The sequence below is a fragment of the Delphinus delphis genome, chromosome 3 (assembly GCF_949987515.2).
Source record: "Delphinus delphis chromosome 3, mDelDel1.2, whole genome shotgun sequence".
Lineage (NCBI taxonomy): Eukaryota > Metazoa > Chordata > Mammalia > Artiodactyla > Delphinidae > Delphinus > Delphinus delphis.
This window is the reverse complement of record NC_082685.1, coordinates 5,109,103-5,117,001: the sequence shown is the minus strand read 5'-3', so window position 1 is coordinate 5,117,001 and position 7,899 is coordinate 5,109,103.

Genomic DNA, 7,899 nt, shown 5'->3' with positions numbered 1-7,899 from the left:
ATGGATGGTGGTGATGGTTGTACAACATTGTGAATGCACTTAATGCCGCTGAACTGTACACTTAAAATGGTTACAATGGTAAATTTTATTGTATATTTACCATAATTTTAGAAAATGAATAATGTAGCATATCGAACCACTGAATTGTATGCTTTAAGTGGGTGAATTGTATGGTATATAAATTATGTCTTGATGAAGCTGTTTTTCTTTTATTTTCTTTTAGAACTTTTGTTTTTATAAATTTGTTTTATTTATTTATTTTTGGCTGCGTTGGGTCTTCGTTGCTGCCCGCGGACATTCTCTACTTGCAGCGAGCGGGGGCTACTCTTTGTTGCTGTGCGCGGGCTTCTCATTGCGGTGGCTTCTCTTGTTCCACAGGCTCTAGGCTGCAGGCTTCAGTAGTTGTGGCTCGCCGGCTCTAGAGCGCAGGCTCAGTAGTTGTGGCGCACAGGGTTAGTTGCTCCGCGGCATGTGGGATCTTCCCAGACCAGGGCTTAAACCCGTGTCCCCTGCACTGGTAGGCGGATTCTTAACCACTGCGCCACCAGGGAAGCCCTTCTTTTATTTTTTAACTAATATTTATTTGGCTGCGTCGGGTCTTAGTTGCGGCATGCAGGATCTTTTGCTGTGGCTTGCGGGCTTCTCTCTAGTTGTGGCGCGTGGGCTCTAGAGCGCACGGGCTCAGTAGTTGTGGCGAGTGGGCTTAGTTGCCCCGCGGCATGTGGGATCTTAGTTCCCCGATCAGGGATCAAGTCCGAGTCCCCTGCACTGGAAGGCGGATTCTTAACCACTGGACCACCAGGGAAGTTCCAAAGCTGTTTTTCTTTTAAAGTGCCTAGCAGCACATCTGGTAATAATAATAACAATACTGTAGTTAAGATTTACTGGTCGCCTACTACGTGCCAGTGACTGTTAGCACTTTACGTACATTAACTCACCAAATTCTCACAGCAACCCTGCGATGGGGTACAAGCGTCCCATTTCACAGATGACGAAAGTGAGGCTCAGAGGAAGCAACTGACTAGTCTGAGGCCACTCAGCCAGGTCGTGGAAGAGATGGGATTAGAACCTGTAACATTCTGAGTCGGGAGCAATGTGTACAGCTCCTCTAGGTGGTTGGACATCCTTGGGGGTCTCGCTAGGGTGCAGGGGTCTGAAAAACAGACCAGGGGCTCTATCCAGGGTCGGAGGCTCAACTTGGAATTGGGTGCTTAGCCTGAGACCAGGGGCTCGGGGTCTGGAGCTTAGCTCAGAGCTGGGGCTGAGCGCAGCGTCGGGAGCTCTGTCAGGGGTCAGTTTCGGCCGGGGAGCGGGGAGCTGGGTGGGTGCTCTATTCGGAGTGGGGGGCTCCATCGAAGGTCTTGGGGTTCGTAGCTGCGTCGATTCCTGACGTGGCCGGCAGGGGGCGTGCTCTGCCCACAGCCGGGGCCCGCGGCGCCCTAGCTTTCCCGGGAATGGGTCGCCCGGGTGGGCGGGAGATGCAGTGCGGGACAGGGCCCCCAAGTCCAAGTCACCCCAGGCCCTAGACCCATCCAGCGTCACCTGCACCCCGAGATCAGACTTTGCACCGGCGGGGCTGTGTGACTCGGAGCGATCGACCCCCTTCTCTGCGCGTCTTCCTCGCGCCTGCGCAATGGGACCACAGTGGTGGAGGCGGCGGGGGAGATGGTAGGAAAGCCTGTTCTCCAGGAACCTCCGGGAGCCCCTTCTCCCCCGCCTGGCGGCTTCCCCGCAGCCGGAGTTCTTTGCGGACCGATGGTGGCGGTGGCCAGAGCACCACCCTCCCACGCCCCAGGCCCAGGCGTAACTCCCACGTGCCGCGATCCGTCTGTCCCCAGCCCATCTGTCTATCCCCGCAAGACCCTTCCCAAGGCCACTTAAGAAAGGGAGTGGGTGTTCGGGCCCAGACGGGGGACGGGAGAAGGGGGCGAACCTTGTTTGAGCCTCTACCGCGGGCCAGGCCACGAGGTCCCGTGGAACTTTTCCAAAGGCACTGAGCGTGAGGGGCTGTCTTCATCCCGGGATCACGGGCTCAGCCTGGAGTGGGGACCCAGGGCCCGGGCGACCCCCCTCTCCCCCATCATCAGGGAGGCAGAAGGAAAGTGAGGCCGGAAGGTCCTAAGAACAATTTCAGTCCTGTGCCTCCGTCGCCCCCATCCCCACCGTCTCCCTCCTGGTGGCAGCGAAGGAGCGGAGAAGCAAGCCGGCCCCAGCGGGAGGATGTATTTACAAGCGCCAGCCGCGCAGACGCCAGCCGGCCGCCTGCGTGTGGGAGGCGGGAGTCTGCGGGGATAAACGGCCAGGTGTGGGCCTGTGTGCACACGGGTGTATGTGCGGGCGCGTGTGGCTGGGGAGGGGATGGCTGGATCTGCTGCTGCTTCTGAGGGTAGTGAGCACACACACACACACACACACACACACACACACACCCGCATTCCCAGCAGGAGGAAACTTCACTTCTTGGAGTCTCAGTTGCTTCATCTGGAAGATGGGTGCAGGCAGTTAGAGCACCAGATTCAGAAATTTGTTAAGACTTCAGGGGCACAGCTCTGATGCTCAGCAGAGGCCTGGCACATAAGTCATGTAGTAATCACCTCCAGCTGTGGGAGCCCAGACTAGGCACCTGACCCCACCTGGGAGCCCAGGGTGAGATGACAGCTGAGCTGAGACTTAAAGAAAGAGCAGGAGTCAGCCATGGGAAGAAGCAGGAAGGAGGGTCCCTTTTATTCTTGGCTTACTGACTGATCTTGGGCAGATCATAGGTCCACTCTGAGCCTCTGTTTCCTCATCTGTTAATCAGACTCATGACACCCGCCTTGCAGGGCAGTTGCGAAGACTGACTGAGAGGATACAGGAAGTGCTTAACCCAGTACGAGGATACATTATTATTATTTGTGGGGTTGTGTTCCCTGCCCCCAGGAGCTCCCAAGCTATGGAGAAATAAGGACATTAGAAAGGGTTGACGTGCTGATGAAGGAAAGGCACCCCAGGTGTGAGCAAGGGTGCAGAGGTTGGGAAGTTCTGGGGGCTGACAGGGGACAGTGTGTGCCCCCCGATCAGACCACAGGGACCCTCAGGACATCAAACATTGTAAATAAAAATCCAGAATTTATCCTGAGGGCAATGGGGAGTGTCAGAGGGTGTTAGAGCCTGGACGAGATTAGAGTATGTACTGGAATATCTCTCTAGTGGCCAGTGTGGGGTGGACAGCAGTGGGCAAGGCTGGAAGTGGGAGGCCAGGGAGGAGGAGGCTGTGGGGAAGGAGAGGAGGTGCCATGCCCTGCCCCAGTTGCACCCCCAAGGGGCAGAGGAGAAGCTGTTGGAGATCTTGAGGAGGGTAGACGGTCAGGCAGAGCCAGAGTGCAGAGGACCTGGCTGAGCTGTCTTTCCTGGGGGAGATAGTGGGGGTGAGGGCAGTTGGGGGGGTCATTGGCAAGATTCGGAATCCAGATGCTTGCGGACGTGGCTGGAGTTGAGGACAAGGTAAAGGCAAAGGGAGAGTCAAGGACAGAGTTTCGTGCTGAGCCTGTTTCCTCTGTGACATCCCCACCCACTCCTGGCCCCAGGCTCCAGGGATCCCAGATCCCACAGCCTCCAGTCTCTCCTGGGGGATGCATCTCCTCTGGATCCCCGCGGGCCACCTGCTTCCCTCTGGGGCTGTGTCAACCCCACATCCAAACAAGCCGCCTTCTGGGACTTCCCTGGTTGGGACTCTGTGCTTCCAGTGCAGGGATGCAATGGACGCAGGTTCCATCCCTGGTCAGGGAACTAAGATCCTGCATGCCTGCGGCGGGGCCAAAAAAAAAAAAGAAGCTGCCTTCCTTTACCCAGGGCCCAGAGAGACTGGCCCTGCTCAGTGAGAGGCTAAGAAACTCCCAAGGTCCCCCGCGCTTGCTCAGATCATCACCTGCTCCAAAACCTTTAGCGGCTCTAACAGGCTCTGCCAGACCTTATCCTGGAGCTCCCCGCGCATCACCTCCCCCTCCCTCCACCTGCCACCACCATCACCCTCCCTCCTGACAGTGTTCACCTAGTTTCTCGAGGACGCACTGCCACACCAGTGCTCATGCCATCCCTCCACCCTCAGAACCCTCCTAGCACCCCTCTACGCAGTCGGTGAGACAGCTCTACAAGGGAGTAGGTCTAGCTCCTTTATCACACAGACCCGGCTGTTTCCGGCTCAGGCCCAGGTAATTTCCTATCGGTGGATCAGCCTCAGTTTCCTTTTTTTTTTTTTTTTTTTTGACTGCAGCACATGGCATGTGGGATCTTAGTTCCCCCACCAGGGATCGAACCCGTGCTCCCTGCAGTGGAAGTGCGGAGTCTTAACCACTGGACCTCCAGGGAAGTCCCCAGCCTCAGTTTCTTTTATCTGCTGCCTTCACGGAGCTAACTTCCAGAAAGGCGTGAAACAGGAATGATGCAAATAATTTTAAAATTGCAATCATGCAGTTCTAAAAGGCAGTGGACACTCAGTGCAATGTGGGATCCTAGATTGGACCGTGGAACAGAAAAAAGGTGCATTCGTGGAAAAACGGGAGACATCCAAAGGAAGTCTGGAGTGTCCCATCATCTTTTTTTTTTTAATAAATTAATTTATTTTATTTATTTATTTTTGGCTGCGTTGGGTCCAGTTGCGGCCAGCGAGGGCTACTCTTCCTTGCGGTGCACAGGTTTCTCATTGCGGTGACTTCTCTTCTTGCGGAGCCCGGGCTCTAGGCGCAGGGGCTTCAGTAGTTGTGGCATTCGGGCTCACTAGTTATGGGATCTTCCGGGACCAGTGCTCGAACCCGTGTTCCCTACATTGGCAGGCAGATTCTTAACCACTGCGCCACCAGGGAAGCCCTGCGTCTGATCATCTTAACGTGCCCACGCTGGTTTGTTCATTTGGACGGATGTGCTGAGGTTATGTAAGTTTTTTTGTTTGTTTGTTTTTGCGGTACGCGGGCCTCTCACTGCTGTGGCCCCTCCTGCCGCGGAGCACAGGCTCCGGACGCGCAGGCCCAGTGACCATGGCTCACGGGCCCAGCCGCTCTGCGGCACGTGGGATCCTCCCGGACCGGGGCCCGAACCCGTGTCCCCTGCATCGGCAGGCGGACCCCCAACCACTGCGCCACCAGGGAAGCCCTATTTTTTTTTTTAATAGATCTTTATTGGAGTATAATTGCTTCACAGTGCTGTGCTAGTTTCTGTTGTACAACAAAGTGAATCAGCTATACATATACATATATCCCCATATCTCTTCCCTCTTGCGTCTCCCTCCCTCCCACCCTCTAGGTGGTCACAAAGCACAGAGCTGATCTCCCTGTGCTATGCAGCTGCTTCCCACTAGCTAACTATATACATTCAGTAGTGTATATATGTCGATGCTACTCTCACTTCGCCCCAGCTTCCCCCTCCCACCCTGTGTCCTCAAGTCCACTCTCTATGTCTATGTCTTTATTCCTGCCCTGCAGCTAGGTTCATCAGTACCTTTTTTTTTTTTTTTTTAGATTCCATATATATGTGTTAGCATACGGTATTTGTTTTTCTCTTTCTGACTTACTTCACTCTGTATGACAGACTCTAGGTCCATCCACCTCACTACAAATAGCTCCATTTCGTTTCTTTTTATGGCTGAGTAATATTCCTTTGTATATATGTGCCACATCTTCTTTATCCATTCATCTGTTGATGGACACTTAGGTTGCTTCCATGTCCTGGCTATTGTAAATAGTACTACAATGAACATTGTGGTACATGTCTCTTTTTGTATTATGGTTTTCTCAGGATATATGCCCAGTAGTGGGATTGCTGGGTCATGTGGTAGTTCTATTTTTTAACATTAAGGGAAGCTGGGTGAAGAGTAGAAACTCTCTGTACTCTCTTTGCAACTTTTCAGTAAATCTAAACTTATGGGGACTTCCCTGGTGGTCCAGCAGTTAAGATTCCGAGCTCCCAGTGCAGGGGGCCTGGGTTCGATCCCTGGTCAGGGAACTAAGATCCCACATACCTCAACTACTGAGCCCGCGTGCCCCAACGAAGACCCAGAGTAGCCACAATAAATACATAAATAATAAATATTTTAAAATAAATAAATTAAATAAAATACCGCCAAAAGAGAAAAAGAAAGGCAAAGAGCAGGGGATTGTGAGTGTCCAGTGGAAGGAGGGAGGAAGTGGCAGGAGCCCGTGGCATGGCAGGTGGGGGCCTGCAGAGGGACAGTGGCCTGTGTGAGGAAGGCCAGAGAAGTGGTACCAGCGTGAGATAGAAAACTCTCTCTTGAAGCTCAGGGAGAGGATACTATTCTGTCCCCACTCCTGTCCCTGGCACACCTTCAGTTTCAATGCCAGCTGCTCCCCTGGGACCTCCAGACCTTCCCATACCCTCTGATCTGAGTAGTCAATGCCGGGGCCCCTTTGGTGGTTAAGTATCTGACACATCTCCGGCGTGGGGTGTATGTGAGGCAGCAAGTGGCCTGTGTGCACACACGAGGGCGTGCCACATGGCTGGTGTGTACGTACCCATGTCCGTGCTGTGCTTCCAAGCTGGCTCCAGCATATGGCTGTTGGCGGGAGGCCTCAGTTCTTTGCCACCTCGGCATCACCAGGGGCTGCTTGAGTGTCGTCTCAACATGGCAGCTGGCTTTCCCCAGAATGGATGATCAGAGAGAGAGACAGAGAGAGACAGAGAGAGACAGAGACAGAGAGAGAATGAGCAAAGAGAAAGCCACATGCCTCGTATGTATGACTTCATTTCAGAAGTCACACTGTCACTTCTGCCGTATTCTATTTTTTAGAAGTGAGTCACTCAATACAGCCTACACTCAAGGGGAGGGGAATTAGGCTTCACTTTTTGAAGGTAAGCATGTCAAAGAATGTATGGGCATATTTAAAAATCACCACAACCTCCCAGAGAAACTATCTGCAGCCGGAATCTTGTCTTGGGGTCTGCTTAGCACCAGTGAGAGAACAGAAGATTAGATAAGTAAGGGAAGGCAGCCGATATAGGGTGTGTCACGAGCCAGCTGAGGTTCAGTCATGCTGAGGACTTCTGGGAGACAACAGTGTAGACTATACCACACAGTTGTTCCTCCCCAAGAGTGAGGGAGCTGGGGTATCCATCCTCCAACTTTCAACCTGCATTGCCTGAGGGCTGCTCCCAGGAATATTGGCTCTGGGCAGAGAGAAAGCCCCAGGGCAGAGCGTTTTACGTGTTTGTGAGTGCTGCAGGGATACAGGGCTCTGAGAGCATCTGCTACAGCACACAACTCAGTGAGCCAAGGGGAACCAGCCCTGGGAAATGATTGATAACTATAGGAAAGACATCTCTAAACTGGGGAGACCTCAGCTGGGATCTGCCAAGGGTCAGTCTGCGAGGTCTGTCTGCTTGACACAGAAGTCAATGGAGGACAGTAGAGCCAAGTCAGAGAAGGAGGCTGAGTTCTTGATCAGGGAAGCCCTTGATCAAACTGTGCCTGAAGCCCCTGGACTTTCTAGCTTCTAAAACCTGTGGATCCAGGGCTTCCCTGATGGTGCAGGGATTAAGAATCCGCCTGCCAATGCAGGGGACATGGGTTCGAGCCCTGGTCCGGGAAGATCCCACATGCCACGGAGCAACTAAGCCCATAGGCCACAACTACTGAGCCTGTGCTCTAGAGCCCACGAGCCATAACTACTGAGCCCATGCACCGCATCTAGTGAAGCCCACGCACTCCAGAGCCCGTGCTCTGCAACTAGAGAAGCCACTGCAATGGGAAGCCCCCGCACTGCAACGAAGAGTAGCCCCTGCTCGCTGCAACTAGAGAAAGCCTGCGTGCAGCGACAAAGACCCAACACAGTCAAAAATGATAAACAAATAAATATAAAATAAATTTATAGAACCTGTGGATCCAGCAAAGGACATCTCCTTTCTAGCACT